The sequence below is a fragment of the Cyprinus carpio genome, chromosome A25, assembly GCF_018340385.1.
Source record: "Cyprinus carpio isolate SPL01 chromosome A25, ASM1834038v1, whole genome shotgun sequence".
Taxonomy (NCBI): domain Eukaryota; kingdom Metazoa; phylum Chordata; class Actinopteri; order Cypriniformes; family Cyprinidae; genus Cyprinus; species Cyprinus carpio.
Window position 1 is genome coordinate 3,607,878 of NC_056596.1, and position 22,519 is coordinate 3,630,396.

A 22,519-nucleotide genomic window follows, 5' to 3' on the forward strand; every position below is an offset into this window, starting at 1 on the left:
TTAATTATATATTATTTTATATTATTATAGCGGTCAAATAACACAATATCATATAATATATTATTAATACATGATTATAAATATAGAATATATAGTTTTTAAATATACATAAAATGTATATATATGTACAGTATGTGTGTGTGTATATATATATATATTATTCAAATATTTATGTGTATTACTAGTAGAATTGAATCTATAATTGTATATTTATAATTATATATTAACAATTAATTATATGTTATTGTTATTTTATATTATTATATCTGTCAAATAACACAATAACATATATAATTAATCATTAATATATGATTATAAATATATAAATTGTAAATTGTATTATTTTTTACATGATTCTAAAGAGAATATATAATTAATTATAAATTATAACATTATATATATATATATATATATATATATATATATATATATATATATATATATATAATATATATATATAAGATATATATATAATTATTATTATTATTATTATTATTATATTATGTCATATTATTATATATTGGGAGCATGTGCTGAATCATATTTCTCTCTCCAGATCTTCCAGAGCTCCATGTAGGAACCCCAGACTCTTCTATAATATCAGAGGCAGATGGTGATCCAATAAATGAGGCACAAATGTGTCGGGGCTCTCAGGTGGTTTCCATCGGCAACAGTATATGGCACACACGTGTTGAAATGTGCACATCAAATCAACCCGTATTTATCAAACTCTACTGTCCTCGAGCGCCTCATTCTCTCGTTCAGAGGTCGTGTGGGCCTGGTCACGGCTGAGATTTATAAAGCTTCTCCGTAAGTATGCTGATCCGACGCTGGCCTCCTCCGTGCCCTGAAAGCCATATTCATCAGGATATGAAAGGTTATAAACTTGTCCTACATCAGCACTTCTGCTCGCCGCTTAATTAGATCTTATATTTCACGGAGCGAGCTTTGAGCTAAAACTTTTTGCTCATGCTGATTACCAGCCCGACAAAGTTTGTAGCTCAAACGCAGTGTGATGCTAGCGCTCAACGTCGTGACGCTCACTAAAACCCCAAACCCCCGTCGCGTCTAGCAAAGCGCCTGAGCTTTGATTTGCCTCTAATGGCGGTTGTGTTTCGCCAGTCTGGTTGCAACCAATACAGACTAATTAGGCTTTGGTGTGAATAATTAAGGTGGTGTAGCATGACCAGCAGTAAGTAACAAAGTACATTTAGCGAAAAGCAATTAGCGGATTTTAGCACCTGCAAAAGACCATTTATCCTTTTTAAGCATTTTGCTGTTGTTGTAAGAAAGGAGTTCTCTGGCTGTGTTTCAAACACTAGTGAGCTACATAGACACTGCCTCCTAAGGCGCATACTAACTGAAAGTGCTGTTATGAGTGTTGTACCTAGAGAGCAACAGTTTGTCATGGAAATAGAATGTGGGAGGCATAAGATTATTAACAGTCATTTTAATGTTTTTCTCACACAAAATTATCCCATCCATCCATCCATATATCTATCATTTTAAAATGATATAATATATTTTAATATATATATATGTGTGTGTGTAGAGTGTGTGCCCTTGGCATAATGCATTCGGGATTGCCTTCTGCACTATAAGGATACATGTGATGCCTCTTTCAGAATTCATCCATAGAAAGCTGTCATAATTGCAGGTTTTCGAGCACCGCAGCCTCCGTGTGTGTTTAGTTACAGAGGAAAGCTTCCAGTGCATAGGATCTGTCGATTGAACATTTGTGTGTGATTTCCGGAGAAGTCCCTCGCAGCTCTTTTGGGTTTGGAGATCCTCATCCGGGTGTTTCTCTGATGCTAGCTAATGCTAAAGCCCCGCCGTCTCCACGCAGCGCAATTAAAATTTCATGGCCTCACCCTGCCCTCACTGCCAGCCTGCTAACTTATTTTACGCCTCTGAAATCCCCTAATAAGGGTACTTGTGACATGATTCTCTCCCTAACCGGGCTTCATTACAGATTAACAGGTCTATAGAAGAGAGAAGGACGACTTGAATGAGAGAGGAAGATTACAGAGCCCATGTGATTTATCTGAATTTGGTTACCACACACCTCATTCTCTCCGCTTTCTCTCTCTCTCCTCTCTCTGTTTCAGTTGTCGTGGAGGTTGAACAGACAGACACCTCTCTCTTATGTCAAACATCAATTAAAGCAATTTTCGCCTTGGAAGTAAGTGTCGCCCAGCTCTGTTTATTAACATCTCCACTACAGCTAGTGGATTTTTTTCCTTCTTAAGGAACAGTTTTTTTTCCCCCAAAAAGTACAGAAAAAATTCTTACATACTGGCTGAAATAACACTATTAAAACAACATATGAAGAATAATATCAGATATATCAAAATCACGTAGAGTGGGGGTGTGGGTGTTTCGGACGGTACAAAAGCATGCAATCTATAGGTCGAGTGCAACCAAGTGGCCTTGATGATGTACAATCACTTAAGTATGCATGCTGTTTGGTGTTTTACTTCCGCTTTTGAAATTGATCAGTTCAAGGAAGGAGGGGAAGGGTGGCACAGTAACTCGTTTTTGGGGGCCAGGCCCGCAAATGCCCCCCTTTGGCGCTGGCCCTGAGTAGCTGTGACATCAATCCCCGTTTTGTCAGAGCAATGCCCCCGGTCTGCCACATGATGCCTCATCCTTCAAAACTTTCAGGACGTTCTCTCGCACTGGAACCAAACCAAAAGTATTCCCTGCGGCAGAACAAAACTGTCTTGTGCTTAATTGATGGCGGTGGGGAAAATGTGTTTGAATATTTTCGGTTCACGTTAAAACAAGTGGCAGAGAAGCCAGTTGTGAAATTCCCCTTTAGCATAGAGCTTCATTTAGCAATAGCGAGGAGTCTCATGTGATCAGTGTCCGAGTAAAACTCTGTTTCTTCACTATGAGCACTTGTGTCCCTGTGCACTTTGAGAAAATAAACTCTCTTAAACACTTTTCACACCTTCATTCTGACAGTGTCAAACAGTTGACATGCAAATGCATCAATGGGAGAATTCCCTCATTTTGAGACTTATACAAATACATGTATTACACATATATTATATATATAACAATAATCTAACCTTGAGGTCATGAATGCTGGAATTAACATTTCTGCATTTTGACATTGAGAGTATAGGTCGTAATTTAGATATATATTTTAACATGGAAAAATGTGGTTTTAACAATGCTAGAATGCTTTATGTATCCCCCAAACTGTAAGTCGCTTTGGAAAAAAGTGTCCTGCAAATGAACTAAATTTAAATGTAATGTTTTTTGTAATTGTATATGAAAAAACTATAATATAAGTATAGTCATTATAAGTGATTTTAATATCTGGGACAAGCCGAAATAATAAATTTCTATGCATATATCATATAGTGAACAGTAGTACTTGTTTTACCAAAGAATGAAGCATGTTATTTTTTTATTTTTTTTATTATATTTAAATCTGATCACCCTTGTGACATAAGGGTCCAAAGTTGAAGAAACACCTAGACTGTGTGTGTCCTCTGTTCCTCAGACGTCTCCTCATGACTCCAGAGGAGCAGAGAAATTGGCTTCACTCAGCAGAGCAAGACACAGATGCAATGCAATTCGACTCCATCTAGAACTCCATTTAGGGATTGAATCATCAGTTTCCATTTGGACCTTCTCCGCCAAATTGAAAAAGAATGTTTTGTGCAGCTTGGCCTCGGATGTGGAGCTCACCCTGAACTTAGTGTCCTGATGGTTTTGGAATGTGGACTGAGGACAGACTTTCGAGTTTTGATGAGCCATCCGATGCCACAGGTGATATCCGGCCAAGTTTGTGTTCTGTAATTATCAGCAGAAGCCGTGGAGAATAAATACTCAGGAACGAGAGCGAGTGACCGGCGGTTATCTGAGGCGAGGGTTAGCATCAATAGCCGACGAGAGAGATTTTAAACAGTACATGTCGGCTAAAGCCTGGCTTTTGATGTTGCCCAAACCCATCTGAGCCCCTACAACATTTTCCTTATAGGCCAGATATGACAGGATAACGTGAATGTGTGTGTGTGATTTCATATCTGCCGTGTGTCCCGTTTAGTCACATGGGCAAATTCAAACTCTTATTTAAAGCAGTGCCAGCACACTAAGGAAAGTTCTCAGGTACATCTTTCATCGGCTTTAGTTTCTGAAATTTCCATTTTGTGAAAGTCGATTGAAATCCGTCTCCTATCACACATCCTTAAGACTTTTCTTTTCCTTTCCTTTGAAGGAAAATATTCATGAATAAGTAGGATTTTGTAGCTGTTTTTTGAGTTGTGTGAAGAGCAGTGAAACTCAGAGCACCCCCATCATTTCACCCCTGGTTAACCCACAGCATTAATGTGCGGGCGGTCACATTAGCTCCATTTCTATAGAATGGAACACAACTTGCACAGAAGTCACTCTAAAAGCAAGCAGAATTTTTTTTTTTTTTTTTTTTTGGTCAACGTGACAAATCTGATTTCATTCAGAAATCCTCAAAGTATGAAGTCACAACTTCTAACAGCATTAACTTACGTCTGCCCACATTTATTTATTGACACCTATTCATTATCACCAGTTCATTTAGCCAATCATATCAGAGTTCATTACATGTCCCTAAAAAAAATTAACCCTACTTGGTGTCTAAATTTAACCCGTCCAAGTGCACACACACAGCAGTGAGAATGAATACAGAAGTGAACAACACACCGGAGCACCCAAGGGACACTGAGGGTTCAATGCCTTGCTCAAGGGCACTTCCAGCCATGGGTATTGATGGGTGGAAAGAGCGCTGTTCATTAACTTCCCCTCCCCCACCTACAACTCCTGCCAGCACCGAGACTCAAAACCTGCAATCCTTCGGGTTCCAAGTCCCAACTCTCTTAACTCTCTAACAATCTTAACTGAATATTTGACTGAATTATTAAAGGGGTCATGAACTGCATTTTTTAATCATTTTGATAATGTTCCTCTGAGGTTTCACCTCATAATATTATTGTGATTTTTACATAAAAAAAAAAACATAATTTTAACAGTAATAGCTGTTTTATATTCCTATTTTTTTGAGCCTCTCTGCAGAACATTCTGTTTTTATAGGCAGGGTATACATCAAACGTCTGGAACACAAAATGCAATACTGTTAATATCCACTCTGGTCAAGACTCAGCGCATGCATCATCTCTGAAAAGCCTGCAAGGTACTATCTTGTTTAAAAATGAATCAGTAGCAAAGCAAGCAAACAAACAAACATTGTGTTTCACTGGAGCTCTTGCTAATTTTACCCTGATGCCCGGTGTTTTTACACCAAACCGACTTGAGAGGACACAACGCAGCGTATAGACAGCAACGAATCCATATATAATTCAGCAGGATTCTGTCTAGAGTGGATTGACACAACAAATCCCTGACTGTAAACTTCACGTCGGGTGGTTCTTAGCCGGTCCAAGTAACCGTGCATTAAAATTGTTAATGCATAGCTATCCATGCATATCCCGCTTAAAGCCGTAGTGATGTTGCCAGTATTAAATAGTTTAGGGGGAAGTCTTGGCCTAGTGGTTAGAGCGTTTGACTCCGAACCCTAAGGTTGTGGGTTCGAGTCTCAGGCCATCAATACACGACTGCAGGTGCTCTTGAGCAAAGGCACCGAACCCCCCAACTGTCTCCCCGGACGCTGCAGCATAAATGGCTTGCCCACTGCTCCGGGTGCTGTGTTCACGGCTGTGTTACGTGTGTGTGTGGTGTGTGTTGTGTGTGTGTGTGTGTGGTGTGCACTTTGGATGGGGTTAATGCAGAGCACGCAATTCTGAGTATGGGTCACCATACTTTGCTGTATGTAACGTCACTTTCACTTAAGCTGTTTATGATGTTTTGCAGTGCAATATTTGTCCTGAAGGGTAAAAATTAGGTTATTTCATCATGTTATGGCTCTATTAAAGCTTTATTATTCTGCCACTTCAAGTCAGACACAGAGCTGAAATTGGTGTGTGTAAGATCATATTTATTTTGAATTAATTATTGGTTGATGGATCAATCAATCTACAAACAATGAGTTGTTAAGTTTTACTTAAAGAGACAGTGAGTTTACCTTCCTCGTTGCTGAGGAATATAATGTGCAGCAGCGATACAGTATCTAAGTTGACACAAGTTTATGTACTTCTGTCTGATGCTTCTGTGTGTGCGTTACAGTGTGACCTCTGATCTCTCTCTCTCTCCCTCTCTTCTCTCTCCGCCCTCTCTCTCTCTCGCTCTCTTTAACTGACTTGGAACTACCACCTGTACCTGCATTAAAAAAATTTTAATGCATACCTGCCAGCCATATCAGAATTGATATTTCAGACTGACCATGGTATAAATATGATTTGAATGATATTTTCAAAAATAATATTTGAAAGAAAAGAGAGTTGGCAAGGTAAACCAGAAGCAACTAAATACCAAGTGTTGCAGTGTTGACGACTTAATTTATTATAATGTGGAATATTGATCTAAATAGACGAGAATAAAAAGCATAAACAATCTAATATAACTAATAATTCTCTTGTTTTTTACAGATATGCACTGGGGGGTTAATTTCATTCTCGAGTCTGTAATGTAAAAAGAATCCTTGCTTGTTTTGATAAATGATAACATTATTGTGTGAAACTGAGACGGTATTTCATTTATATCTTGCAAGAATGGAAGAGTTTTGAGAGTGTTGAGTTGTTTAAATCAGATCATGACAAGTGGCTGACAAGATTTTTAAAAATTTCTTGGCAAATCAAAAACATCTGGTGTAAAAATATCAGCCGTTTAAAAGCACTTACTGAATGCTGAATTGCTTGCCTCTCTGAATGGAGGAATGGCCCACGCTAAGCCTCGTTCCTGACCGCCCGCCCGCTGGCTGCTGTGATTGACAGCTCCCTGATCATTCCCTGATTTCAGAACCTAATTATCCGACACGTCTGTGTGCGTCAGTCACTGCTATCGCACACTAGATCAATAGATAGATGGACAGAGAGAGGGAGGATAGTCGGTTAAAGCATAACTAATGCGATATGAGTCCCACCAGCACCAAGCAAGAGAGAAATATAATTAAGGATCAGATGTCAGTCCGTTAGGATGCGCGTGACGCTGGTTTCTTATTGCGCTGCAGAAGAGCTATTTTTAGAGCCAGTGACCACAGGGAATGACAAGAGGGGTCAAGGCGTGACCGGTAGCCACTGTCCTTATGACACCTGCGCTGGACCCAAACCAGGTGTTGTGAGAGATAAACATTGCGAGAATTGCTGGCCTGTGCAAAAACACTGCGAGAATCACCTTATCATAAGAGAGAAGCGTGCAGCGTTATTTCTGACCTCTTTGTGTAGAGCTCTAAATATTGTTGTGGAGTTTGTGCTGTTCGGCCGGAGACTTTCAGAAGGGCTGAACGGGACAGAAAGGAGCACCCGGACGGCCGAAGGTGACGTGGACTGGCGGTGTCCCTCCGCTCATTTACAGCGGTGACATTTGGGGAGAAGGATGTGGTTTGCAAGCGCAGACGTGTGTGTGTGTTTATCTTAAGGAAAAGAAGGTCAGGCCTGTCTCCACGGAGCTAAGATCAACCGCTGCTCTTGACGCGCTGACTCTCTCCAAACTGCCACGTGTTTCCCGGCCGCTCGTGAGCACGACTCTTTATTTGCATGCATTTGTAAATGTGTGTGTGTGTGTGTGTGTGTGTGTGTGTGTGTGTGTGTGTGTGTGTGTGTGTGTGTGTTTGTGTGTGTGTTGTGTGTGTGTGTGTAGTTGTGTGCGGTGTGTGTGTCTGTGTGTGTTTGTGTGTGTGTGTTTGTGTGTGTGTGTGTTGTGTTTTGTGTGTGGTGTGTGGTGGTTGTGTGTGTGTTTTGTGCGCTGTTGTGCGTGCGTGTGCCGTGTGTAGTGTGCGTGCGTGTCGTGTGTGTGGTGTGTGTGTGTGTGTGTGGTGTGTGTGTGGGGTGTGTGTGCTTGTGCGTGTGTGTGTGTGTGTTTGTGTGGTGTGTTGTTTGTGTGTGTGTTTTAGTGCTGGTTAAAGGCTCTCATTAGTGTCGTAGAGAGGCCGGGGGGATTTGCTGAGTTGGGTGTGGCTCGGTAATGCAGAAACATCACAGCCCTGATAATTGGTTTGTATTGTCATTACCCAGCGGTCCTAGACTGACCGACTCGGGAGTGTTTTGGAGGCGTGACGGCGTAGACTCCAAAAGCAGAAATACGTTTCCTAGTTGAAAAGAACATAGATCTGGATTAACCAAATATTCATGTTTTGCAGTGTTCTCATGCATCTACAGAACAAATGCCCCCTCCTGGGCATTATTATTCTTACTATTATGAATCTGAATTTTAAAAGCAAAGTATGAAAAATTTCCCCTTGGTAAAATCTATGAATGATTTGCTATGTTATTAGGGAGTGTAGTAGTTCTAGAACGCAGACACACAGCTCGTGGTCCTTCGTGTGTCCCAGCAAGGGCAGCTGTGTGCATCACTGTCAGTGACCTGCAAAGCTTTTATTGGCTTTATTTATTAGCAGCCAGTGGGAGAGGAGCAATTCGATTTATTTTTCTCTCGTTCGTGTTGACAACATGTTGCGCCTGAAGATGCTGATGGTGGGTTCAAAGCGCTGGCACGGTGTTACAGACACGATCTGACGTTTGGAAGAGTCTACAAACACACACACCCACTATCTAGAGCTCAGTCACTACTCGTCTCTGACCTTTGACCCTGATTGTCACACAACCAAGCAAAAGCTCTCCCCTCCCTTCCTCCATTTCTCTCTCCCTGCTGCTATATTTGGAATGGAAAAAGTCCTGCATACTGTGGCCTACAATATGCAATTGTTATGTAACAGTATACAACAGTAATTGTTTCAGACAGTAGTAGTGTATGCCACATTGACCTCATCATTGCAAAATGTTTTATAAAGTTCTGTTGAACTTTCACTTTTATTTTGGGTATTCTCACAATACACTCAGTTAAAATTCAGGACACCCCTGCGGTAAGTGTTACTCTTTATGTCTTTTACAAACAGTAATGTATGTATTCACACACACACACAAACACACTTTTTTAGATTACCTTTTTCAGACTTGTAATTACTATTAAATTTTATATTTTTTTTTATTGTTAACCTTTTTTATTTCGCGGGGATTTTTTCTTTTTTTTTCATTTTTTTTTCTTTTTTTTTTGTTATTTCATTATTATTGTGATTATTTTTATTAGCATTTTTATCAGGCTCCTATGTTTAGGTTCATTAATTTTATTTTAGTGGCGATCTATAGGTCCTTTTCTATGCCATTAAAGTGAAATAAATGAACATAATCTTAGGAGGCCATGATAAAAATAGCTTTCATATTAGCTGAGAAAAATTTCAGATTGGCATATTAGAGGCTTTTGGCAACTGCAACTCTTCATATATACTGGGGAAAGTACTATTGTTTCATATTTTCATTGATTACATTTTTAAATAATAAATTTATAATTAAATTATTACTTTTATTTTATTTATTATTTTTATTACCTTTTGTAAACTGGGAAATGGCCATAGTTTTTGTTATTTCAACATAATTTTATTATTAATGTTATTCTTCAGCTTTTTTATTCAGATTAGGAATTTTTTTTTTTTATTGTTATTATTGTATAATAATTATTGTTACGTATGTATGTATTTATGTAATTTTTTTATTTCATTTTATTTTATTTATTCATATATATTAGGCATTATCCCCATCAATAAATCTATCCAAAAAGGCAAAAATGAAAGAAACTCCATCTTAGCATTATCCCCATCAATAAATCTATCCAAAAAGGCAAAAATGAAAGAAACTCCTCTCAGTTCTCTGTGAAATGGAGGCATAGTAGAAGAATCAAGCTTCACGGCTCCACCGACTTAAAAGATGATTGAAAGCTACTCATCATTAGTAGACAACATAATCAGTTGGGTGTTGGATCGTTTTTTACAACTAGTTCCAGAGCTGTGTGACTGAAAAATAAGGGGACCAAAAACAGTAATGAGAACAAATCGGTGCTAGAGAGAGAAAGGCACAGAGGAAAGGATGGACGGTTAAATCAAATGGATTTGGCGGTAGAATTCTGTCCACCGTTTCATATTTAATTCTTGTTTGGCCTGGGCCACGCTGTGTCCCCCCGTCCACACACAGATCCCTAGCGTTCCCAAGCGGAGATCCCCGGCTCAGCCAGAAGGTGCAAAGAGGACCAGATAAGGTGCTGGAAAAATCCAGTCCCAAACATGCGACGAGGCAGATGTGTGTTTGTGAGAGGAACAACACATCTGGCGGGTTGGCACTGAGTGGAGCAATAACGCTCAGATGAGGCCAACGAGGATGGGCAGGCGGCGCCCACACACCGCAGAGAGGCGCTCTGCGCCCTGCGCACGCTCTGGAGTCCTCCGGTCCTGTTTGTTAATGGTCTCTTACCGCTCCCTGGACGCGCGGTCGCCATGGCACAAGCCGCTTTGCGCTCTCCACATCAATGAAAATAAATGGAAGAGGCGGTCCGGAAAGAATCACTCATATGGAAATTCAATGGAGTCTGTGACAGGGACTTTCAGCAGGGTGTTGGGGCTCACAGGAGCCGCAGACTCCCGTGCTGAAACGAAATTCAGGGCCCTGTAGGTTTCGTGTTTATTTACTTGTATTGGTGCTTCATTCTCTCTTGAAAAGAAGTGTAGAAACAATCGATTTATCTCTTTCTCTTGTTTAAAACTCCATGAAATCTTGTCTGTTGGCTTTGAAGGCTGACATCTAAGACGCTTGTGTACTGGACAACAACACACTTTCTGTAGAAAATATGTGCCAAAAGATTATTTACACATTATTTATTGTTTTATACTATCCAGTGCTAAAATTTAAAACATTCCCATCATTCTAAATTATAATACCTGACCCTGACTAGCGTAAGCATTTATATGTTATTATTCTCTCTCTTTTTTAGTTACCAAATGTGTAGTGGTGTGTGTGGGTTATGTGGTGTGTATATATCTATATATAAAAATATTCTTTTATATATATATAATAATATAGATATAATTATATAGTATATATATATATATATATATTATATTACATTCTTTTTTTTATCCATTATAATTCATCATTATCACCTATCACTTCACTTTTTTATTTATTTACTTTTATTTATTTATTTAGTTTAGCCTTTGCCTTTATTTCATCTTTATTGTATCTTTTATTATTAATTTTAAAATTCTTAAATTCAAAGTTAAAATTATTATTATTATTCATTTGCGATTATAGGGGCTTTTACAGGCTTTTTGTAGACTGGGGAATTTCCTATTATTTATGTAGATTAATTAGGATAATTCTTTTTTTGGGGGGTGGAAATTATTATATTTCATTATTATTTTTTCTTTTATTAATATTATTATTATTATTGGGGTCTTTTGCGTTTATTCAGACGAGTAATAAATAAATTTTTTCTTTTCCTTTTTAATTTGATTTATTTGAGTTATTTTTAGTTTTGTGTCTTGTTTCCTTTATTCAGCATTTTGAATAATGTGCACTACCTGCAAGTCTACAACTCTTAAAATTTAGCCATCTTTAATGAACAACAAAGTTCTGTGCAAACCCCTAAACACCTGACCCTGACTAGCATTAGCATGCATTTAATTACTGTATATTTTTCTCTCTTCAATCTTGTCAGAACTGACTACTATTTCCATATGATTTTTTGCAGTCATTACAGAAACGTTCTGCTTAGGACGTGGCTTTTTGTGCTCTTGAAAGCTTGAATCATGACTACATGCTCGCTGTAATCTTCCCACGATAGCCCAGGTGAAAGGCACATGTGGACTTTCCCTTGAAGTCTGTGACACCGCGCACGGATATCTGAAAGCCTGCGACGATCTAACAAGGCCATTTTTTGTTTTCCCACAGGACGGCTGTTTTTGTAAGGTGTTTTTTTGGTTCCTGTCGCCTGACTGATGCGAGAAAACAGGAATTATCTTCTCTCTGGCAATAATAAACTACGCTAACTATGAGGTCTTCTTTCTCTCGTCTCTTTTCTCTCTTACTGTCTTCTCCTGGAAGGTAAAACCCTTATGTTCTTCAGTACACGTTATAATTAACCTCCTGGCTCTCCACTCCGATTCACTCCCGATTCCTCAACAGCATGTTTTTGCTTCAAAAATAGCGCATTTACAGTAAAAAAACATTACTGGTTATTATTTATCAGACAACGTTCCGAAACCAACGTTTTGCCCTCTGGCTATATTCAGGTATCTATCCTCAGGTATCAAGTAGAGTTTGGGTATCCTCCATAGGGGCGATCGATGCCTTACGATGTATGTCTCTGGAATGCGGCTGCGCAGTCCTGATGGACTGGGCCACAGGCGGCTCTTAGCCCGATGGTGTTGAGCCCTGGCTGCGGGCCCGTGTATTGCATGACTGTCGAGCCTCCGGCACGTTGATCCTGCGCGAAATTATTCAGGATTAGGCAGCCGGGATTAAGCGTGAGCGTGTGATGGATTGAAAGAGCCGGCACACGGAGACAGGAGACTGGATCCACACACGATGACCACTATACCCACACATAGCTAGAAGGGAAGATTTGTATAGGCTGAACAGACCAGTTTTTTGGTGCAGGGTTGTATCGGCGAGAAGCGATTTGCAAGCATAAGCTAAATGAATCTTTGAAGCTTACATGTCGTACAATGAGAGAAGAACCAGTGCAAGGAATTCGGCTGTCGGCCTAATCAGAGGTTAAAGACTCTGTACCGCTCGCAAGTAGCTTTGTGTCAGGGAATTATAGTTATATGTGTCCTTTGCATGCTTTTCAATTAATAAAGGTTCTTATTAGCTTTCATACTTGCTTAAAACAAACGGGGAGCATGGAGGTTCGTTTGACAGCGCTTCTATTTTTTTTGGGCCCTTCAGTCCCTAGATAACGAGCATCATGCTCCCACAGATAGCAAGCACTGTCGTTTGGAGTGCACCGCGCCAGTAAGAGAGAATAACAAGTTGAGTCTTCATGGATAATACAATAAGTTCAATCATGGATATCTATGTGTCAATATATGTACTTTGTAATAAAAGTGATACGTGGTATGCACTTGGACCTTAGATGTTAGGTCCATTAAAGGATTGCAACGATCTATGCATTGTAAACTGACACGCAGTAAGATCTGCGACTACAGATGAACAAGAAATTAAAAAGAGGGTACAGTATCACCACTCCACAAAATACGAATTAAAAGTGTTGTCAAAAATGATTTAATCTGCTCGACCCCTCATTCCAGTAGTACGTATGTTCCAAGTTTTGTCTAGTGAGTTCGTTCCTGTTCTGTTGACACAAAGGGGGAAGTCTCCATATTCATTAGGAATCTTCTGGCAGTCTGCCAATGTGTAGATTGCACAGGTATAGCGTCAGTGGATTGCCATAAGTATTTTATTTAAACAAGTTGTTTTCCTATCCTATTGGGATATGTTGTCAAAACGGTATGGTATTGTTTTAAGCGTTTATCATTGTAGTGAATGTCTGAATGTATCCAGGGCGATCATACATCTGACGTACACACACACGACACGCTGGAGTGCCATAGCGAGATCGATCTGCGCAGTCTGTGAGTTGCTACAACCGGATGAGTGTGCTCTCTAATAGCTATTTTTCAAGTGGTGTTCTTTGAACTGTTCTTGTGTGGGTTCCCTATGAGCCATGAATTCTTTGGATTGTGTCTAGGGTAGCATGTTTTAGAATTGCTCAACTGGAGGCATGCGTAGTACAGATCCTGTTTTAGGTGATTCCATGGGGTGTATCTACTGAGTGACGCGTGGTTGCTATCATGGGGTTGCTGAGGCAGTTCTATATAGGTATCATTAGGTGTTCTAGGGAGTTTCCAGACGGTTGCTAAGGAGTGATACTGTTGGTCACTACTATAGGTATGCAATTTGAGGAAAGTTCTATGGAATTTCAAGGATGTTGCTAGAATGTTTCTAGTGGGTTTTTATGACAATATGAAGGTTGGCTAGTGTTTTTGAATGGGTTTCCAATTGTGTTTGTGGTGGTTTCTATGATGTTCTGTTTGTCTGTCCGCTAGGCGGTTTCGCGCAGGGTATGTTAGGAGGTTTACCAATTGCCAATTCTTGGGTGACTTTCTACTGTAAGTCGTGTTCTATAGGGGGTTTCAAGATGATTTGGTGGTTTCTAGGTGTTGTTTAAATGGGGTTCCAGGTCTGTTCTGGGGAAGTTGCGCTATGATGTTCTGTGTTGAACTTTTTAGGGTGTGATAGGGATTCAAGGGGGTTTCCAAGGTGGTAGGGGTGACTCTGAGGTGGTGCTTTAGAGTATGATCTAAGGGGTTTCTAGAGAGTATTTCCGAGTGTAGATGGTTGCTATGGATATTTCTAGAGCTGGGGGGGTCTTCTAGGCGTTTTCTCAATGTGTTTCTGGGGGGATGCTAGGGGATTTTTAATGGCACTTCAGTGCTGACTTCAATGCTATGTCTGGTATATCTGTTTCTCTTTTCACACCTGTCTTTGGTCATCCAATGTCAGGGTGCAAAATTATATGTCTGCATTGCCCTGTATAGAAATGAATAATCAGGCGTGCACGTCATACGCTCTCATTCTCGTGACTAACACCCAGTCATTGAGGACTTTGAAAGTGTAATACAGTCCATGGTCCTCTAAAACACTCAGCAGCTAAGATCAATGATAACAATTAGTAAAATTATTGTGGGTCTCTTGCCAAGATTTTACTAATGTCACAAGTGGCGCTCGAAACCTTTTATACTAAACTTAACCACCGAAACCTCCAGCCGTCCCGTACCAATTAGCATTTGAATCCTGCCCGGGCTTTGTCATTTGCCTTAATCTGATGAGACAGAACGGCTAAAGATTTTCATCCAAGGTGCTGATGCATGTCCACACTGGTCACCTGTCAATAACAGAATGTAATCAGGACCAGCTAGACCAGTGTGTCTTGACCTTCTGTCCCTGCATTCAAAAAACGAACACACATGTCAGGAGATAATTAGGAATCCACTGAGATGATACTATGTGTGGACCTTCTTATAGTATGCAGTTCTCTGTCACTGATCTAGATGCTCCACGTACGCGATTTCCTTGTTGGTGGTCCATCGAGCTCAGTATTGAGTTAGGAGCTCGATCTGAAATCATTCTTTCAGGTCTAGGGCGCTGTTTCAAGTAAATGCTGTCATCTTGTCTTCCCTAAATTAGAGTGTTAAATATGTATATGATTCCTTTCAAGCACCTGGCAGCAGAGCACTACTGCATTGTGAGAGGAGCTTTGTGCTTCTAAACCCAATTCCCAAAGTAAATCTCTGAGGAAAATTGTGAATTGCTCACAGATGTGGTGATTCTTAACTCAAGTTGATTGGAGCATCAACATTTGCAGTGAGATGTTTCTTTCTGCCAAAATAATAGGCACAAATGATCATTGAAGTATCAACTTCATCTAGATGTTTTCTTCTTCATCAGATTCCACAAGTGGATCATATCAGAAAGAGTATGATAAGAAGTATTTGTGGATTAAACGCTCAGATCATTTTGTGCTTTGGTCGGCGACGTTTTGCAGTGCAGAAATCTTTCGAGCAGCAGTGTTTTTATCAAAACTCTGGACTTTGATAAATATGGACACTTGTTTGAGACAATTTTCTTCTGAAATTTTTAGTAAGAGCAGCGATAAAGCTCCGAGAAGCCAAGATATAAGGAAAAAGTCTCCATTTGGCACTCTATTAAGTCTTGTTGGTGATTTATTTTTTCTCTTCCTATGAGGGTTATCAGTCACACTTGATGTTTTCTTATTTACAAGGGTCAGTCATACTTTTCAGACACAACAAAATAAGGTCTTTATTTGTCAATTGTTGAGAAACAATTAAGATATTATAGAGATCTCATTGGTGGGTTTGTCTTTACAACAGAGGATCATTCATGGTTTCAGAACAAGAAAAAAGTCATGTTTGCTCTCCGTTTAGTCTCTTTGGGAATTTTCCATTTCTCTATTACAGATCGAGTCACACTTTGTAGACACACGAAAAATCTTGAGTATCTATCCATTTATTAGGGTAGCCGTTACTTTCAATGAGAATCAGTTGAGAGATTGGAGATATTTGTGATTTTTTTTTTTCTTTCTCAGGATCAGTCACACTTCAGACAGAAGCAAAAGTCTCAATTTTACTCATTCAGGGCTGCAATATTTAACTCTTAAGGTCTTCATTGGTCTTCATTGAACCCATTTGCTGTTTAGGAGAAAACAACTGAGATGATACAGAGACCTCATTTGTTATTTTTTTATTTTTTTCCCCACAAGGAAACTTTGGGACACAAGCAAAAGTCTAAATTTCCTCTTTGTTGTTTAGGAGAGGAAACAATTGATGGCATTACAAAATCGCAGGATCTCATTTGTGTGTTTCTTCTCTACATTGTCAGTTACAACATACTTTTTAATCACATTAAAGAATTCTCTTTACTATCTAGGAGAAACTGCAGAGATCTCCTTGGATGATTTGGTCACAACTTTTGCAACTATAGCACGATAAGCATCTACACCTGATTTCAACCTAAATGCTGCAACACCCATCAGACGAGAGCAAAACAACGTCCTCACGACACAACCATAAAAAGAATAACAAACCACTTCCCCGAAAGAGGGTACGAACGGCGTAAACCAATTTAAGCCATCATTCCCAAATTAAAAAGAAATGTTCTGATCGGGTATGAACTAAAAAGGGGCAGCTACATTTACGTGAAGAAATTCGAATTTGTAATAAATGAGTGGCTTGCGTGATCAAGCAGGGGAAGTGTGTAAAAAGATGAATTAAAATTGCCAAAAGATAGAAACAAATTTTTACATGTGAAAGGTCAAGGTTTTCTATGTAACACTGAATGTGAGAGCTGAAATTAACTCACACCTCAGGGTGAGTCGGGGTGCGTTATCATTTCGATGCGTCGATTGGAACTCCAGGGAATGGCAGGTTAACGTCATAAAAAACAGTCCACCCAGGTTTGAATCCACGTCAGGCTTTTTTAATTTAAAGAATGTTTCTCGAAGTCATGAATGGGCAGAGAGAGTGTCTCTGCTGCGACGGTGTTTGTTTGTTCACTTTGTGGACACTCCTTCACAACCGTAACTCTTTTTACAGCAATTGGGTCTGACCTTGCTGGTTGCTAGGTATGGTGCTACTATAGGTGGTTGCTGGGATTCTTCAGGGATGGTTTCTGTTATGTCGTTCAAGAGTGGTCGTTCTAGCAGTTTCCCAAGGGATTGTTAAGATGTTGATCTGGTGTTGCTCACAGGATGTTTTAGTGGGTTGTTTTTTTTTTTTTTGGGGGAGGCGAGGGGGGATGCGGGGGAGGGGTGTTCTAATGTGTTGCTAGGTCTGTTGTAAGGCGTTGGGGTGCTTCCGGACAGGAAGGTTGAGAAGGTGTGGTGGTTTTCTACAAACTGTTTTGGGTGTTATTACTGAGGGGGTTCTAGGTGAGTTGTCTATCGATGTTCCTGAGGCAGGGGTTTCTTCTATATGTGTTGCTATGTGCATTCCTGAACTATGGGTGATTTTGGGCTTGCTAGTCGTGCTACACTGATGGTTCTAAGAGAGCGGGGGGTCTCTGAGTGGTGGTGTGGCTAGTGGGTATATGATGGAGTTTAAACTTACACTTCTAAGATGGATTCAAGGCTGTTCTAGCGGAGTTTTTAATATGTTTATGCTGTTTTGGGTGTGGTAGTTGTTTTTTTTGATTGTGGTGGTTTTGATTGGTTTGCTCGTGGTGTTCTAGTGAGTTTATCTCTATGTTAATCACGGGTTGTTATGGGTTGTTCTAATGTTCTAGTGTTCCGTAGTATTCTACGATGTTTACATGTTTACATTTTAGTGATGGTTGCTAGGAGGACTTTTTATGTGAGTTTCTATTTTCTGGGGGTTTGTTTAGAGTGTTGCTCTCGATAAGTTTTGATTAGAATTGCTGTGTTGTTTTTGCGATTTTTGCGGGTTCGATGACTTGTGCCAATGATGTTCTGGCTGATGGTTGCTAGGGTGTTTCTAGGGAGCTATTCTTCTATGATGCTCTGGGTGGGGTCTATCATAGCGTGTTGCTAGAATGTTTCATTGGGATTTTCTGTGATATTTTGTTCAAAAACAAAAAAAAATGTTCAAAGGGGTTTTCTATGATGTTTTGAGTAGAGCTGTTTCCTATGGTGTTTTCTGCTGGGGGTTGCTAGGATAGTTGTCCTCTCCTCGGTGTATGCCTGGATGTATTTAGTAGGTGCTTTAATGGTTTTTTTTGTGGGGTAGGTGTTCTATGGTGTGTTCTAGGTGGTTGCTACAATGTTCCCTATGTGAGTTTTGGTTGCAGGTGTCCTGTGATGTGTCTAATCGCATATGAGAACTAGTAATAGTGATTGCACTTAGCAAGCAACTTTACTAAGTAACCTCGACTTTTATATTTTCCTGATACCTGAAACTTTGCATTTTATTGCTTTTTCCTAATTCAACCTACTCTTTTGACTTTTTCCAGCCAATGGCACCATGATTACCAGTGGTTCTTACTGGTGTCTAACAGAGTAACACCTATTGCGTTCTCTGAAGACCCCGAGATCTAGGAGTTTCTCCCACGAGACACACCCATCAATGAACGTGGCACAAGGACCCACAGACCTGGTCGGTGTTTACCTGGGTGCTGTCAGAATGCCATTTTCGTTGAAAACTGGCTTCATTGGCAACCTTTGAGGGCCAGGAGCTGAAACAGGGCCCAAGAAAGATGCGAGGGGTGTCACCCCTCCCGTGTCTACTTGCCATGACCTGAAAGACACCACACAACACCCATAAACTCTGCTGGTTCTTCGTGCTAATGGGGTCACTGATAGTCCTGTGGGAGTTGTAACCAGAGGAATCCTGCTCTCTGCTCAACCTCACCAAGAAGGCCAATACAACTTACAGCGACAGCAAAGGGTAGCGTCCTACGGTGCCACCAAGCCTGAAGACGCCGTTTCCGTGTAGTAAGTCATGTGCCACCTATTGAAATGCGGTGTGATAAACCGTTCAGTGTCTTTTTAGAGTTAAGGGAAGAGGGCTAGTTGGAACATGGACAGCTCCAAACTCATCAGCACCAGAATCGTGCAGAACTACCGCGACTGGGTCGTGTTCGAGAGCATCATCGAGGCGTCTACAGTCCAGGCAGTTCCCTTCGTGCCCAAGTACCTGCACGACTTCCGCTTCGCCTTCAAAAATGACAACTTCGTCTACTTCCCTCTTTTCACGCACTCTCGGTGGAGCGGACAACAGAACTTTACTTTTGTTTCGCGCCTCTGCGAAAACGACAATCACTATTATTCGTACACGAGCTTCAGCTTAGTTGCGGTCTGAAGAATCGCTAGCAAACAGAAGTCCCAAGGCTCGCTATTTGACAGAACCTAGGAAAATGGAAAGCATAGACAGGCCTTTACATGAATCTCGGAAGAGTATGATGTCCTGAGTTGAGGAACTAAGTCCTGTTTGGGGCGCTGCCTAGCCGTCAAGAAGGGACCACCGAATCAGCTTCTGTGTATGCTATCTCCCTTAAAAACTTCCAACCAGAAACCCTCTTGGCCCATCGTTACTTACTTACTCTGCTTGCTGACAACTCACGACATGGCAAGGATTGATGACCGATTAGTTTTGGAATCCCTACACGTCCAGTAAGATGATCCATGTGTCAACACGTGTAAGTTCCAGCTTTTTCATTACAGTGATCAATGACACAAGTGTAACAATGGTATTTCTTGCTAGTTTACAACTGCAATGCTTTAACATTTTCGGGACCCCCACCATTTGTTTATTATGAACTCTACCACAGGTATTTGATGTCCATTAAGTTGTATGCAGAATAGTTTTTTTTTTCTGCACTAATGACGTAATGGCATTTACAACAGAAATAAAGGGCTTTTAAACCCACACTACAAGGTACATATCTCCTCCCCATTAGATAATGTGCACATATAAAATGACCTTTAATAAGAAAATAATCGCTTTGCTTACCCTGTATTTTATGTTTTTCGTTTAATGAAAAAATATCTTTAAAATATAGTATATCTCATAACTAATCATTTAGATTATATACTATATATATGATATACTATTATGATATTATATGTGTGTAGTATATGTGGTTGTTACTATTATTATACTATATATTATATAAATAATTTTTTTTTTTAGTAAATACATGTAGGTATTATGATCTATTGATCAAGCCTTTTGCCACAACAAATGCGTTTCTTTCTTTTCGAGTAATGTTCATGACAAACAGACTCTATATTTGTTGGAGAGATTTACTCATATGACGTTGACAATATGCAATAGTGTTAAAAAAAATAAGGGGCAGTGTGCCACCGTTATGCGGGAAAACCTGACTCAGCCCCTCCGAATTTGTGCAAATTGCTATTTCTATGCGTGCTCCTTGTCAGGCGACAGCCTACTTAGCACGAGAAGGAGCGTAGAGAAAACCGTCATCAAAACGTAGTAGCTCACTTTGTCAAAACCCCATCATATTTCGTAACTTCCTTGTGAACTGTCAATTTTTTGACGGGATCAGAACGCAATGCCATGGGAAAAAAGTGCCTTAGACTAGCTACTGTAACCTAGCGAGCAGCTTCATATATATTTTGTTGGATAAGCTCAACGGCCCAATCTCGCCTCGGACATCCTGGAGTGTCCTGATAACCTGCCCGCGGCCAAGATAGCAATGGGAGTATGCATGGACGCACAGTAGCATTGTAAATAGCAGACTATCTTGATGTCATCAGGTTATGTTAGTGAATCTAACCCTCGAACTCTTATGTTATCTTGCAGAAAAAAGACATTGATGCAACCAGGTATAAGTGGAGAGCCGATTTTCTCCCCCATCTCCGTGTGGCCATATTAAGTTCGAGCAGCGAAAAAAGTTGTTGTCCTTGTAAGGGCCAATCCGCGTGCTTCATCAGAGCAGACCTAGCTGAATGCAGCTGCCCGCTCCCCGTGGCCTGTCGAGAATGAACACACCACTGTATGTCTTTTCTGGCGACTACAATAGCGTAACCCGTGAGAGTGCGTGATTCACAAGCGCTGACGATAAGCCTGTGTTAAAGCCCTTCAAAAAACCTACATTCACACAGTGGCTCAAACCCACATTCCAGACGGGTGATTCATAGCCCATAGCGTTGAGTGCGCCACCACTTTGTCGGAATTACATAAGTGGAAAGGAATGTAGTTCCATAGTTATCATAAGAATAACACTTAAGGAATGACCTTTATATGGGAACTGTAAACAACTGGCTTTGGCATTGGGAATAGATCCATCGACATTCTGGTGCCCTCACCCCTAGGTGTTCGCTTTCAAATCTGCATGATGGTTTCTTCTCTGATAAATTTTCTGTCCCATATGATGCCATTTTTTATAATCTTTCCTAAATATTGCTTATTGCGGAGTCTCCTTCCCTACATAGCCGAGTACATCATGACTGGCAAAGGTCAAAAGTGGGTTTTTTTTAGTTTTGTTTTTTCTTTTTTGTCAAAAGTCAAAGATATATTTTGGATTTTGTCAAAATATAGCGTTACCACAATATACACCCACTAATTTTTTTTTTAATAATTTCTCCTAAACGAGTCAATCCCAAAAAGGGCAGTTTTCAAAAACTCCAGATGTTTCGATCTCTAAAGAAACACATCCTGTTCATGAGCCCTATCACGTCTTACTTGTGATATGGATCGGTATGGCCCTACTCCTGTGTGGTGTAATTGGGCCTACGGATGTACAGTGCTGTGTCGGAAACGATATGCCCACTTGCCACCAAAGACTAAGTTTCTCTTTTTTTGAGGTGCACCGCCCATAAGACAAATGGTAACAGTCTATTTATTTTTCCATATATTCACAGCGTAGCTAGATTCAGTGAGCATCCTAGCTGCAGTCCAATATATCTGCGGCCTAGCTGTAGTTCAGCTTTCAGAGGGCCGAGATGTTTTGTGAAATCTTCCTACACATTTGACTTCCCCCGCGTAGATTAGAAGCGACAAGTTTTCGGTGCAGTTTAAAATGATGCGAAGACACAAATAAAAGATTTGGGGCCGTTGTACTGCCTACGTGAGTCGACCTGCTGTGATATTGTTAACCACTGATTTTCTTTGCCAGCCTATAAACTTTCGGTTCCCGTGGACAATTACAAACAATGTTTTTAACTGTTTCACACCCGGGCGTAGGACACAGCATCTTCTCACAACATCGAGGTTAACGCAACAATGAACAGGCTACATTGTGTTTGTAGGGGTCAGGTCAAGAGCTTGTTCATAGGCCTGGCCAATGATCGAAGCCCATAGATTGCGCGCATTATTACATGCCAAATATACAAACAATTGCATGTAAACGGCAATATATTAGAAATGGCGCAGATAGGGCCCGCACTAATTAATAATACTTTTGAATACAATAGAGATTGAATGGCGAATAACTGCTTGCCCTAAGCGTTTAAAATGATTACAAAAAAAACATCATAAAACTGTTATAAAAGTTGTCCACTGATGGACTTACAGTATGCACTATATTCTCAAGTC

At 40.2% G+C, this 22,519-nt stretch overlaps 1 pseudogene; it reads left to right on the forward strand.

Annotated features, from left to right (window-relative positions):
- Positions 1–7,077: 7,077 nt before the first annotated feature.
- Positions 7,078–22,519, forward strand: part of LOC122135668 — a 51,527-nt pseudogene continuing 36,085 nt past the window's right edge.